The 14,994-nt window shown below is 38.7% G+C and overlaps 1 pseudogene; it reads right to left on the bottom strand.

Annotated features, from left to right (window-relative positions):
* Positions 1–346: 346 nt before the first annotated feature.
* On the bottom strand, positions 347–4,883 carry LOC130027652 (ADP/ATP translocase 2-like; annotated as a pseudogene).
* Between the last annotated feature and the right edge of the window lie 10,111 nt (positions 4,884–14,994).

Genomic DNA, 14,994 nt, shown 5'->3' with positions numbered 1-14,994 from the left:
GCTCACCGCTTGCCCTGGGTCCACCCAGACCCTCATTGGGACCCTGCTTTTGGGGACCTATGAAGTAAGGGAAACTGAGGCTTAAGTCAAGAGAGCAGATGTCCAAGAGGTATATTATCTGGAGTGAATCAATTCCCAAGCCAGAGGCTTGTCTTTTTAACTATTTTCCTGTGTCCATACAAAAAGTAACTGCTCTGAAATAATAACCATGCAAAGGACATTTAGGAGAAGAGAAAAACAATATTTACAAGTCAGAGTCTGATCAGGAGACAAAAGTAATTGACAGGTTGAGGGATAATCAACAAACGCAAGCTCCCAAGTGACCAGGGAGCAAACCAACCCTATCCTACATGTAACCACACTGAAACAGAAACAAAGATAAATGGAAGTTGCCTCTTTAAGTATGATATGATAATAATTGCTTTGACCATTTTCTTAAAGACTTGTTTTTTTAAAACTATATTTTATTTGGGGGAGATTTAGGGCCAAAGTTGGAAGAAAATCCAAATTGGAAATACTGTCTATTTTATGTGAATATACAATTTTTATTAATTGACTTCTACTATTATTACTACTAAGTGATAGTAGTCATAGTAGTATCAGTATTGCATTATTAGACCTTTGAAATTTGGAAGCAAGTCAGAATTAAGTGTTTTTTTGCATAAATATTTCTTATCAAAACTCCTATAATTTATGTTTTGCATTCAACATTAAATACTTTAATCTAAGTGTCATTATTCTCATTATAGTTATTTTCAATTTCCTTTAAAAAGTGGACGTATTAAAAACTTTCTTGATTTAGTATTTAAGATATAAAATTTCTTTATCCCAATTTCTTATAAAATACACAAAAAATACTTTGAGCATTAAAATAAAAGCACAGCACCATTTTTTTACTTTAACTCAAAATTATTAGTAATAATGAACACAAATAATACACAACACAGAATTCCTATATAAAAAATAAGAGAAATATTCAAAATAGAAGAAAATGGTCTTCCAAAGAAAGGAATCTAGAGAAAATGTGCTGAGAAATAGGATGCATGTGTTACCAAGATGAATGTGCACATTTGTAAGAAAAGTGATCAGGTTGGTCATTTAACATCATTAATTTTTAGCTGACCAAATTGCACTGTAAATTCAAATTAATCATGCCATTTTACTTTATTGTGTTATTTATCAATTAGTTTATCATGATCATGCACATATTTCAGTATACTTATTAAGTACAGGTAGTTCATTCCATATCAAGTAACCAGGTATTTTTTAATACTTAGAGGTTATTAAAGTAAGATTATGAAATATCTCTTGCAACAAGTATAATCTATGTTCTTGTAGTAATTCTAAAGGATGGCTCCTCAATGTATATATCTGCATGATTTAGAGATTGAGAATTTTACAGTCTATAGTAGGACTGAACCAAGTGGTATGGTAAGAACTATTATGATTAAGCAAGATTCCAAGCACATTTTTAATATTTTCTCTTTTATTAACCTACTGAAATAAGTATTAGTATTGTCCCCGTTTTGCTCATGCATAAGTGAAAAAACAAAAAACAAAATTATAGCAATTTTTTTGAGATGATGTAATAATTTTTAGAGCAAGTATTTAAACATAAGCAGAATGAGCTTTTAAGTAATACTTTTAGGTATGATAACATGGTGCTTTTAAAAAACAAACTGTGGGGCAATTTCATTTATGAAAAAAATGCATAGATAAATTTACATTATGTTATTTTCTCAAATCTAGCAATATATTAGAACAAAACGTGATTGAATTAGATTTGTTTCAGCATTCTAAGAAATGTTTGTTGCTCAAAAATTATTAATGTAATATCAAATCATATTAAATGAGAAAAAGAGTATGTTCATTTCATATGTAGGAAATATTTTATATTATTTATTATTCATTTAGAATTATGTAAAACACAGAGCCTGGCAAGCTCCCCGTGATGTATTCGATATGCCAGACACAGTAACAACAAAGTCTCCAATGGAGACGTTACTGGGCCCGCTCGAGCAAATCGATGATCAACGGGAGGGCCTTTTATAGTTAGTAAAATTTGGAGTTAACAAAAATGTTTTCTAAAATTTCAGCAAATACTATATTTGCTGATGAAATGGTGTTTTCTTTTAAATCATAAAAATACTTGAATGGCTACTGTGGTACTGCCTATTCAACATTGTGCTCAAGGCCCTAAGAACTGCTAGAACACAATTAAATAATAAAAGTAAGATTTTAAAAGTAAGAAAGAAAATAGTTAATATCCTCACTCATTGTGTTATATGCCTAGAAAACCTGAGAGAAATGCTGGAATTAATAATGTTGGTTTAGCAAGATAATCATAGCAGCAACAAATATGAACATATAAACAGTAACTAAGCTAAATATATATAAATATAATGTGTAAATTGTTTAAGCAAAAAATAAAACATTGTATTCAAAAGCATTAAGGACAAGTTAGAAAGTTTATTCGCGGGGAAGCGGAGGGGGGCGGAAAGAAGTGATTTCTTTGCACATGTATCACCCTGATTCAATCTCCAGGACTGTGTATGGGCTGCCACGTGTTATTAGGAGTTATTTCTGAGCACAGAGTCAGAAGTAAGCCTTGAGCAAATCCAGGTGTGATTCAACCCTTACTCCACCAAAACAATGCATTAAAGAATCAAGGAGGCGTTTATGCATTATATATATATATATATGTATACATATATATATATACATAAGCATATATATAGTATATATAGTTTCACTCCTAATTTGAAACATAATATATGAATGAATCTTATGAGTTGACATGTGATCAAACAGCTTATAATGTGATTGAAAAATAGCGAATATTTTATTTGGGGGACCACCCAGCAATCTTAGGGTTTACTCTTGGCTCTGTGCTCTGGGATCATTCCTGGCATTCCTTGGGGAACCATATGTGGTGTTTGAGATGGAAGCAGAGTCAATCACATGCAAGACAAACATTTTCTTTCTCTTCCAGAAACCAAACTATTTTTTTGTTTGTTTGTTGGGTTAGGGGTTGGACACATCAGGCTGTACTCAGAGTTTACTCCAGATTCTGTGCTCTGAGATCACCCTTTCAGTGCTCCGAAGTACATATGCCATGTTGGAGATCCAACCTGGAGTCTGCTACATGGAAGACAAATGCCTTGCCCTTGTACTATAGCACTAACTTCTAGAAACCACAGTTTTATTTTATTGTTTTTGTTTTGTTTTTGGGCCACAACTAGCAGTGCTAAAGACTTACTCTGTGCTCAAGAAACACTACTGGGAGTATTCAGTGGACCATATGTGATATCAGGGATCAAACCTGGATTGGCTAGGTACAAGACAAGTACCTCCTCATTAAACTATCTCCAGCACAAAAACCACAATATTAAGGAGAAAATTCAAGGAAAGCAAAGCTAGATACAACTGCTCTGGAATACTGTGCATATAAAAACTGAATTATAAATAAGTACATAAATAATAATACTTATATAGATTTTTTAACTTAAAAGAAATAAAATATATATTAAGTGAGTTCGTCACCTAGATTTCATGAAATATGTAATGTTATTTATTAAGGGAGATTAACGGAACAGAATATCACTGTATCACTGTCATCCTGTTGTTCATCATTTCCTCGAGCAGAAACGTCTCCTTCATCCTAGCCCTGAGATTTTAGAAAGTGCCACATTTGAGGCTCTTTCAGGGTCAGGAGAATGAGACCCATCATTGTTACTGGGTTTTGGCATATTGAATACACCATGGGGAGTTTGCCAGACTCTGCTGTGTTGGCAGGATACTTTTGGTAGTCTGTCAGGTACTCCAGAGTAAGAACTAGATAATAAGATGTCTAGTTTCTGGGAGCAGGGTTTTATAGTCTCTGGGTCTTGGCCGTTGATGGGATTACACGGTGCCTGGGGCAGTTGGTGGGTGTAACGCCTACATACTGGAAGATGGGGGATCTGGGTAGAGGTGGCCCCAGTCCAAATCCAAGCAGGCTTGAAGATCTATGGCCCGGGTCCCACACACCTGGGTTCCTCTGCCTGTTCCTTCATGCGTGAGGCTTGCCTGAACGTGTGGAGAGTGGTCTTAAGCATGGCTGTGGCTGGAACCAGAGGTCTTCACCTTCCAGGTCTCTACTCGTGGTGGGGAGGGAAACTCAAACCACCCTCCTCCAAGGGGCCCCAGTGAGGACAGCCAGGCACAGAGGCAGTCACCACAATGACAGACTGTGCAATCATCCAGTTTACAAAGATGTGAGTGTTCTTGGGATCTGGAAGCATTCCCTTTGCAGTGTCATAGATTCCAAAGCAGGCAGCTCGATAGATGATAATACCTTGCACAGGGACATTGAAGCCTTGATAGAGGCCCTTAATCCTGTCAGATTAAGAAATCTTAACCAGACAGTCACTGAGCCCTTAGAATTCTCTCTCAGCTCCGGCTTTGCCCACATCGGCAGCTAAACGGGTACGGGCAAAATCAAGGGGAAGGATAAAGCACAAGCAAGTGGCCCCAACAGCACCCCCTGATGCCAGATTGCCAGCAAAGTAGCGCCAAAACTGGGTACTCTTGTCTACTCCACCCAGGAATATCTGCTTGTATTTATCTTTGAAGGCGAAGTTGAGAGTCTGGCTGAGGAAGTATCTGATGACATTGGCCAGGTTGCCATGCCAGAAGGACAGGACTCCCTGCTCCTTTGGGATACGAACCACGCAGTCCATAATGCCCTTGTATTGCTTATCCGTGGTGATTTGCTTACTGGCATGCTGTACCTGCAGTAGCAGCTTGACCCACTCGATGAGCACTACCGCCGTCTTTGAGATGGCTGCAGCCACTTCACTCACCAAGAAGTCCTTGGCGAAGAACACAGCAGCATCTGTCATGGTGAATCGAGAAGGGGCGGGGGGGGGGGGGGGGGACAGGTGGCTATGGGACACAGTAGAAACCGGCTAGAACTCCAAGGCTCTGCACAATTTCTTATAGTGGTTACTCAAGAGGATAAGGAAAAGAAGGAAATAGGACCATACGGAAGCACTAGACTACTAAATATAATTCATAACATTTAATTGCTAAATAACCATTGGCACATGGTTTTTATGCTACTTATGTGATTCATATTTTATTTAACTGAAATATTTATTATAAACTGCTTAAAATTCAAAGACATTTGAATATTAGTGTCAACGAGGGACTTCCTATCAGAGAGACTATTTTGATAATGTTTGTATCTCAATACCCTGGCAGGAAATATCACCCAGATAATTTGCTTATCGAAAAAATAGTTTTAAGGACTGGAGTGATAGCATAGCAGGTAGGGTGTTTGTCTTGCATGCGGCAGACCCGGGTTTGATTCCCAGCATTCCATATGGTCCCGTGAGCACAGCCAGGGGTAATTCCTGAGTGCAGAGCCAGGAGTAACCCCTGTACATAGTCAGGTGTGACCCAAAAAAGCAAAAAAATAATAGTTTCAAGTCTGAAAAATAGTTGTAAATGATAACAATTTGAAGTACTATAAAGATAATAAATTGATAATGAAGTGGGTTTTTTTTTGTTTCTGTCTTTTGGATCATGCCCTGTGGTGCTCAGGATTTACTTTTAGCTCTGTTCTCAGAAATCACTCATGACGGGATCAGGGGAACATGTGGGATATTGTGGATGGAACTTAAGTATCCTGCAGCCAATACAAACACTGAACTTGTTGTACTATCCTCATGCCCTGGGTATTAAAGTTTAAAAGAGGTGGTTTAAAGATAAAATCTGTATTTAAAAGAATGTAAAAATTTAGCAAAAAGTTTGGTTGTAAGAAAGTAGTATAAATCCAAACTATTCCACTAATTCAAAGAATGATTCAGACATGGTGTAGTGCAAATTATCTGGGTGATATTTTCAAATTTTGATCATCCTCTACTCAAAAATGAAATTTTCTTACCATCATTTCTTCTGGGATGACTTTTAAGTGCTATGACCAAGGGAATAGGCTGACTTGACACTCTGTCAGTTACTATCCTATGCTGTATAAAAGCTAACTTCATTTTCTGCTCTAGGATTCTCTAACTGCTACCTCAGAATTACTAGTTAGGAAGAACACACAGTGTGACCCCAAGAGTATATAGGGAGAAAGAAGTATCAGCATAAACCTAGTTCACTGTGTCTGTAAAATTACAGACATATAACTATAGCTGTGCTGACTTCTTCAATTCAGTTCAGTCACAAGTTAAATATCATTGAGCAACAAAGACATGTATATTTCTGTATGAAGTGGAATTATCAATTAGGCAAGTTGAAGTCTTCCCTAGAGAACTTACATAAATAAAAAACCTATCTAGTAAAATAGCAATTACAAAATCAACACAGCAAAATCGGGGAAATTTTTTCATGTTGTGCTCAGGGTACCTTATGGGATACTGGAGATCGAACCCAAGTCGGCCACATACAAGGCAAACACACTACCCAGTGTACTATTGATCCAGCCCCCAAGTGTATGCTTTTCTGAGGGAGACACAAGTTCAATTCTAAACACTGCATTCTCTCTTAAGCATCTCTGAGAGTGACACCTAAACACAAAATAGCTCCTAAGAATTGCCAGGTTTGATTAAAAAAAATCCCATAAAATAAGAAGAGCAAGAGAGAATGTAGAAAGAAAGAAAAAATGAAGAGAGAAAGAAAGAAAGAAAGAAAGAAAGGAAGGAAGGAAGGGATGGAGGAAGGAAGGAAGGGAGGGAGGGAGGGAGGGAGGGAGGGAGGGAGGAAGCACAATGGAAAGTAAGAGAGGAAGGAAGAAGAGAGAAATAAAGAATCTTATCTAAAATAGTGCACCGATCAGGCTATAAAATCAATACCCGGAAGTCCATGGCTTTCCTATATACAAACAGTGAGAGAGAAGAAAACGACATGAAAAAATCAATCCCGCTCACAATTGTGCCCCAGAAAATTAAGTACCTAGGAATCAGCTTAACTAAGGAAGTAAAGGACCTGTACAAAGAAAACTACAAAATGCTACTTCAGGAAATAAAAGAGGACATGAGGAAATGGAAAGATAATCCGTGCTCATGGGTCAGGAGACTTAACACTGTCAAAACGGCAATACTTCCCAAAGCACTGTATAAATTCAACGCGATCCCTATAAGGATACCCATGACATTCTTCAAAGAAATGGAGCAAACACTCCTGAAATTTATATGGATCAATAAGCCCCCACAAATAGCTAAAGCAATTCTTGGGAAAAAGAAAATGGGAGGAATCAACCTCCCTAACTTCAAGCTCTACTACAAAGCAGTAATAATTAAAACAACATGGTGCTGGAACAAAGGCAGAGCTGCAGACCAATGGAACAGGGTAGAATACACTGACATCTCCCCTCAGTCATATGATCATCTAATCTTTGAAAAAGGTGCAAGAAATGTGAAGTGGAGTAAGGAAAGCCTCTTTAACAAATTGTGCTGGCAAAACTGGATGGCTACATATAAAAAAAATGGACTTAGAACTCTGCCTAACACCATGTACAAAAGTAAGATCAAAATGGATTAAAGACCTCAACATTAGACCAGAAATCATAAGGTACATTGAAGACAAAGTTGGCAAAACCCTCCATGATATTGAAGCTAATGGTATCTTCATAGATGTCACGCCACTGGCCGAGCAAGTGAAAACAGAGATAGATAAATGGGACTTTCTTAAACTAAGAAGCTACTGCATCTCAAAAGAAACAGTGACCAAAATACAAAGACAGTCTACAGAATGGGAAAGGATATTCGCTGAATACACATCTGACAAGGGGTTGATATCAAGGATATATAAATTACTGGTTGAACTCCACAAGAAGAAAACATTCAACCCCATCAAAAAATGGGGCAATGAAATGAACAGAAACTTTCTCAAAGAAGAAATCCTAATGGCAAAAAAGCACATGAGAAAATGCTCTACATCATTAATTATCAGGGAGATGCAGATCAAAACCACAATGAGATACCATCTCACACTTCAGAGACTGGCCCACATCCAAAAAGAACAAAAGCAACCAGTGCTGACGCAGATGTGGCGAGAAAGGGACATTCTTCACTGTTGGTGGGAATGCCGACTGGTTCAGTCCTTTTGGAAAACAGTATGGACGATTCTCAAAAAATTAGAATTTGATCTCCCATTTGACCCAGCAATACCACTCCTGGGAATATATCCCAGAGAGGCAAAAATGTATAGTCGAAGTGATATCTGTACTTGTTTGTTCTTTGCAGCACTGTTTACAATAGCCAGAATCTGGAAAAAATCTGAGTGCCCAAGAACAGATGACTGATTAAAGAAACTTTGGTACATCTACACAATGGAGTACTATGTAGCTGTTAGAAAAGATGAAGTCATGAAATTTACATACAAGTGGTACTACATGGAAAGTATCATGCTAAGTGAAATGAGTCAGAAAGAGAGGGATAGACATAGAAAGATTGCGTTCATCTGGGGGATATAAAGTAACAAAATAGGAGATTAATACCCAAGAATAGCCGCTTTCAGTACCAGGAGGATTACTCCATAGCTTAGAGGCCAGCTGGGCATTCTAGGGAAAAGGGCAGCTTAGATAGAGAAGGGAGCACCAAATAAAGTGTGTTTGGAAAATCCTCCCAGGAGGAGAGATGCATGTTGAATGTAGACTATGGACTGAACCTGATTGCCACTCAATGCCTCTTTTGCAGACCACAACACCCAAAAGCAGAGAGAGAACAAAAGGAAATGTCCTGCCACAGAGGCAGGATGGGGTGGGGGGGAATGGGTGTTTGAGGGATACTGGGATCCATGGTGGTGGAAAATGGGCACTGGTGGAGGGATGGGTATTTGATCATTGTATAATCGAAACTCAAGCACAAAAATTTGTAAATCTACAACTGTACCTCAGGGTGTTTCACTAATAAAAAATAAAAAATAAAAAATAAAAAAAAGTAGTGCACCAAAATATCTAGAACCTAGGCAACAACTATTATAAAAGGATATAAAAGTTTTATTCATTTAAAAATATAAGCCATTATATATCATATATGATATGTGTGTGTTACACACACATATATAAAGAGAGACAGAGAGAGACACAGAGAGAGAGAACTGAGTGCATACAGGAGTACTTGGTGCAATCCCTAACATGGTTTCCCCTAGAGCAGAGACAAGAGTAATCTGAGTGCACACCTGGGTACCTCCCCCCACCCCATCCAATATTAAGCGGATATAAGGAATGAAAAAATATTCTTTGCTCATTGATTGGAAAGTTAAAGTAATCAAAATAAAATTACCACAAAATTATGCAGATTGAAACATTGTATACCTGAAACTCTTTGAGCACTTTTGTAAATCAGTGCTATATAAAATATTTTTCAAAAATTCCAATGACATTCTTCAAGGACTTAGAATATATGATGCTAAAAATTTATATGGAACTAATTTATATAAATTTTTATATAACTCCCTGAATAGCCCAAGAAAATCTGAGAAAAAATAGGAGGGGATGTATTGCACCCATGACTTTAAATTGTACCATAAATATATAGTAATCAAACAGTGTCATTGAACTAAAACAGTTTCTAACCAAAACAACAAAAACAAACACTGTCCTCTCATTGTTAATCAATTTGCTCAAGTGGGTCCAGTAACATCTCCATTTTTGAGACTTGTTGTTACTGTGTTTGGCATATTGAATACGTCATGGGGAGCTTGCCAGGCTTTGCCATGAGGGCGAGATACTCTCGGTAGCTTGCCAGGCTCTCCGAGAGGGGCAGAAGAATAAAACCTGGCTTGGCCAGGCTGGCTGCGGGCAAGGTAAACGCTCTACTGCTGTGCTATGGCTCCAGCCCAGCTTCTAAACAATGAAATATAATTGAGAGCCCCCAAATAACCCCTCAGATGTATGGACACTTACCTTAACTACAAAGGGGCAAGATTAATTAAATGGAGGAAAGAAAGCCTATTTTTCAAATGATGCTGAGAAAATGGAATACTTCCAGGCAAAAAACAAATTCATGAAACTCATGCCATGTCACAGTTTTATGTCATACCCACAATCGAACTAAATGCCTTTGCCTAGATAGCCTGATATCATGTCATATTCCACAAAAATACGGTGAGGGAAGTAGAGATAGAATTGACCAGAATTTGACACTGACTTCAGAGTTTTCTTCAATGATTTAGCTCCAATGACAAAATTGAAGGAAAAATAAACAAATGGAACTATATCAAAATAAAGAGGTTTGCATAGCAAAAGAAACTCAGGCTAAAATATGAAGTTACCCCACTGAATGAGAAAAAATACTTTCACAATGTATATCTTATAAAGGGATGCTATCCAAAATATGTAAATCACTCACAAAACTCAACAACCACAAAAAGAAAAAAATTATCAAAAGTGGTCAGAGGAGTAAACAGTTCCTAGTAGAATACATACAGATGGTTAACAGGCATGTGATGAAGTATTCATCATCACATCTTATCAGGGAAATGAAAACCAAAATGAATCAAATATCACCTCACATGAGTTAGAATAGCCTTTAACAGAAGACCAGAAATAACCTGTTTGGGGGATGTTGTGGGAAAAGAACTCTCATTCATTGCCAGTAGGAATGTAATTTGGTTCAGTATCTCTGGAAAACAGTATGGGAATTTCTTAAAAGTTAAAAATAGAACTCCCATATGATCCAGGCAGTCCACTCCTTGAAATCTATCCTAAGAACTGTAGCACTGCACTATCCTCCTTTTGTTCATCGATCTGCTCTAGTGGGTACCAGTAACGTCTCAATTGTGAGATTTGTTGTTACTGTTGTTGGCACTAGTTGGCACTAGATGAAGGAGAATCAGCGAGCAAGCCGGATTCCAAAAAGGATTCAGCACCATTGACCATATCCACACGATAACCAAGCTCATTGAGGTTTCTTGGGAGTTCAAGATGCCACTCTGTCTCATTGATTTAAAGAAGGTCTTTGGTTCTGTTGAGACAGAAGCAGTCTTTGAAGCCCTCGCCAATCGGGGCATTCAAACTCAATACATCAGGATCCTCCATGAGCTCTATTACGGATTCACTACCAGGATCTCACCATTCTACAAAGAAGTAATTATAGATGTCAAGGGAGGGGTTCAGCAGGGTGATACCATTTCACCAAAACTCTTCAGTGCCACCCTCGGGAACATCATGCGACGACTGGAATGGGAAGGAATGGGAGTGAAGATAGATGGTCGGCAACTACACCACCTCTGTTTTGCTGATGACATTGTTCTAATAACACCAAACATTAGCCAAGTGGCACAAATGCAGGCCGACTTTGACCGTGAGTGTGGAAAGTTTGGACTACAGCTGAATCTTATGAAGACAATGTTTATGAGAAACAGCCTCGTTCGTGACGCTCCATTCGCTCTCAACGGAATGACCATCTCCGAATGCAACAGCTATGTGTACCTAGGTCGAGAAGTCATCATGACAAATGACCTGGCACCTGAAGAGAGCGGTTTGGACTGCCTTCAAGAGCGTCAAAGAAATAGCTAAGAAGATGAAGAACCTCTGGCTCCGGGTACATCTCTTTGATTCCACTGTTCTTCCCGCATTAACATACACCTCAGAGACTGGGCCCTACACAAACAGGATGAGAATGCTATTTGGGTCTCCCAAAGAGGAATTGAAAGAGCCATGCTTGGAGTATCACGTTTCACTCAATTGAGAGAAAGAATCTGGAGTTCTGACATCCGTCGACAATCAAGAATCAGGGACGCTGTCTCATTTGCCAAAGGCATAAAACATTAGATGGGCTAGTCACATAATGAGATTTAGAGATGACCGCTGGCCTAGAGCCGTTACTGACTGGGTTCCATGGGTCTTCAAAAGACCACATGGCCACCCACCTACCAGATGGTCAGACTTCTTCATCAAGATCATGAACGATTGGTTTGAGGCTCTTCATGTTCCTAGAACGAACAGACGCCATTGGGCTACACTAGCACGCGACAGGAACAAATGGAGATGTTACTGGAGCCCACTTGAGCAAATCGACGATTAATGGGAAGTCAAGTGATCAAGTGATCATGTTTTTGGCATATTGAATACACCACAGGGAGCTTGCCAGGCTCTGCCATGCGGGCTGGATACTATCGGTAGCTTGTCGGGCTCTCCTAGAGGGACGGATAAATTCAACTCGGGTTGGCTGCGTGCAAGGCAAACACCTTACCTGCTGTACTATCGCTCCAGCCCAAATATTTTTAAGAAATTAACGAGGTACCAGAGAAATAGTACAGTGGGTAGGATGCTTGCCTTGCACGTGGCTCACCTTGGTTCAATCTCTGACATCCTATTTGGTCCCTAAGCACAGAGCCAGGAGTAAGCCCTGAGCACTGCTGGGTATGGATCAAATAAAAAAAAAAGAAATAATTGAGGGGCAGGAGTGATGGTATAGCAGGTAGGGTATTTGCCTTGCACCAGGCTGACCTGAGTTTGATCTGAGACTGGTAAGCCATATGGTCCCCTGAGCACTGCCAGGTGTGTCCCCAAAAGCAAAAAGGAAAAATAAAAAGCTTAATGAACTCCATAACTCCATGACTGTAATGACACAGAGCAGCACCCAGCAAGTGATTAAAAAAGAATAAATTATGTCTAAGAGTGCTGTTAGAGGTAGAGCACCTGTCGAGCACATCCGGGGCTCTGGGTTGAAGGCCCAGTACTGTAGCATCACTGAAGGCAAGGACATGGATGGCACTGTCAGAGCACCAGGCAAGGAAGCTAAGGCGACCCCACACCCTATAGGCAAGATGAAATCACCCAAGGGTCAAAATGTGCACAGCTGTGCAGTGACCTGTCCCCATTTCAGAACACTGAGCCAGGGTGGAGGGTGGGAGGGCACAGGTGCATGGAGGGAGAAACGATGGCTTTATTCCTCTCTCAGCCTGCTCCACAGTGCGGTTACATTCGGCTGGAGGACCTGGAACAGGCCTGCATTTTCCCTCACAACAGTCAACTGGCCACCCTGGAATAAAAACCACCTATCTCATCGAGGGCCAGAGCCAGGGAAAAGCAGATATGGCACTTGCCCCCAGGTGTGCCCTTCCCCACGCCCAACGGGGGGGAAATCTTATTCTGGGAGTGTAAAAGTGGAGACATAGAGGGAAGCAGAGTCCGGTGGAGGGTGTGGTGTCGGCCACTGAATGTAGGAAACCCTACCATTAGCAGCATTGTGAATCATGCCCTCTGCCATGCTGCAAATCGAAGAATTCCTGTTCTTCTTGTTTGAACTGTACACATCGCCAGTAACTCAAATTGAGCTATTTCATCACATCATCATTCCCTCTCACTTCCTAAGATATTACGACTGGGGAAGGGCAGAGGGAAGGAGAGAAACAGGGAACAGTACTGTGGGCAGAATGCTTGCCTCACCTGCTGCTGACCTAGGTTCGATCCCTGGCACCCCATAAGGTCCCCCGAGCCGAAGAGCATGCAAACATTAACTCAAAAGCTATAATCACTCCTAAGTTCATTGGAACACTCTATAATTGGCAGCATATGGAAATATTCTAAACTTCCAACAATAGATGAATGGATAAAGAAATTATATACATACAGTCAATGGAATACTAAACAGCTCTACTAAAAGACAGAATTTTTACTGTTGCTACTGAGTGGATAGAGCTAAAATGGTCTTGTCAAGAGAAATAAATGGGGGGGGGTGACATTTGGATAATCTCTTTCATATATAAAGGAAAAAAGCCAGGAAGCAGACAACATATATTGATGATGAAATTTGGAATTTGAATACAGAACTGAGACCCAGGAATAAAGAGAGGCAACTTGAGGGGAAAGAAAAAAGTGGACTAAATGTGATAAAGATATTGGTAGTTCTTTGGAATTTTAGTGTGGTAGAGGTGCAGTAACTTGTACACTAAAAGCATAGCTGTTAACACTAGTAATCATGTTCTTTCAACTACAATGAAAAGTAAGGAAATCAAATAGTTGTTAAATCAATGAATTTTGGAGACCGTTTTTTTTTTTTGCACAGCAATAGCTACTTTGATATATCCCTTTATATATGATAGATTTATGCATGGATAAGATATATAGGTAACTAAGTTGGTATTCTATTAATTTATATATCTGCTAAAAGAGGTTGAACTACATTCTTTCTCTCTAAACCACTTTGATTCCAAAGGCTTGGAATTTATTCATCCACCTTTGATGCATGCTTTTTATGTGCTTTGCTAAGTCTTAGGTCAAAAAGGACAGAGGACAGAATAGTTAACTCAGTCCTTGTTATGAATTAACTAGGGTAAAGATGTTTGGAAAAGACTTCTTAGTTCAAACTCAGTGAACTGTGACTATAACTATGATTGTAGAAAGACTTTTTCAGAAGGTCATGGCCAGAGTGTGGTTTCAATCCCATGACACTTTTAAAATAATCACAGTCAAACAGAAATTAAACTGCTGGGATATGTGTTAATTGCTCTAGGGCAATGAGTGCAGATAATAGGAGCAGAGGTTCCCTTGAAATCAGTAGAAATCACGAAGGGTCATTTTCAAAATTAGTTTTATTCAGAAGGTTAAAGAATAGAATTTTAAAGGAATATATTAGCATTGTTAAAAGATTATTAATTAAATAGGCTGAAAATGTTCATCATAACAGCAAATTATTCAACAGAAAGTTATTGGATATGTGAATTTTGCTTATTTTTTTTCTCAGAAATTGTAAAAATTTTATTTTATTTCCAAATTCTCCATGAAACAGTGCAAGTGCAGATAAATAAGACAACCTAAACAAAATGACCTGGTGATTATCTATGATTACTTAGTATTTTGTTTCATTGTGATTAGTATATTACTTTTCATGAAAATTGATGCAATTTTAAGATGAAGTATTAATCTGACTTAAATTATATATTTTTATTAATTATAAATTTTGTGCTTTCATTCATAAGGATCAAATGTACTTATTAATCATGAAAATTTTGAACAGTCAATGTATAAATGGCATCGAAATAGATACAGTGAGAATC

This window comes from Sorex fumeus, unplaced genomic scaffold (assembly GCF_029834395.1).
Source record: "Sorex fumeus unplaced genomic scaffold, SorFum_2.1 ptg000037l, whole genome shotgun sequence".
Classification (NCBI taxonomy): domain Eukaryota; kingdom Metazoa; phylum Chordata; class Mammalia; order Eulipotyphla; family Soricidae; genus Sorex; species Sorex fumeus.
The sequence above is the reverse complement of the archived record's forward strand: the minus strand, read 5'-3'. Positions and strand labels throughout refer to the sequence as shown.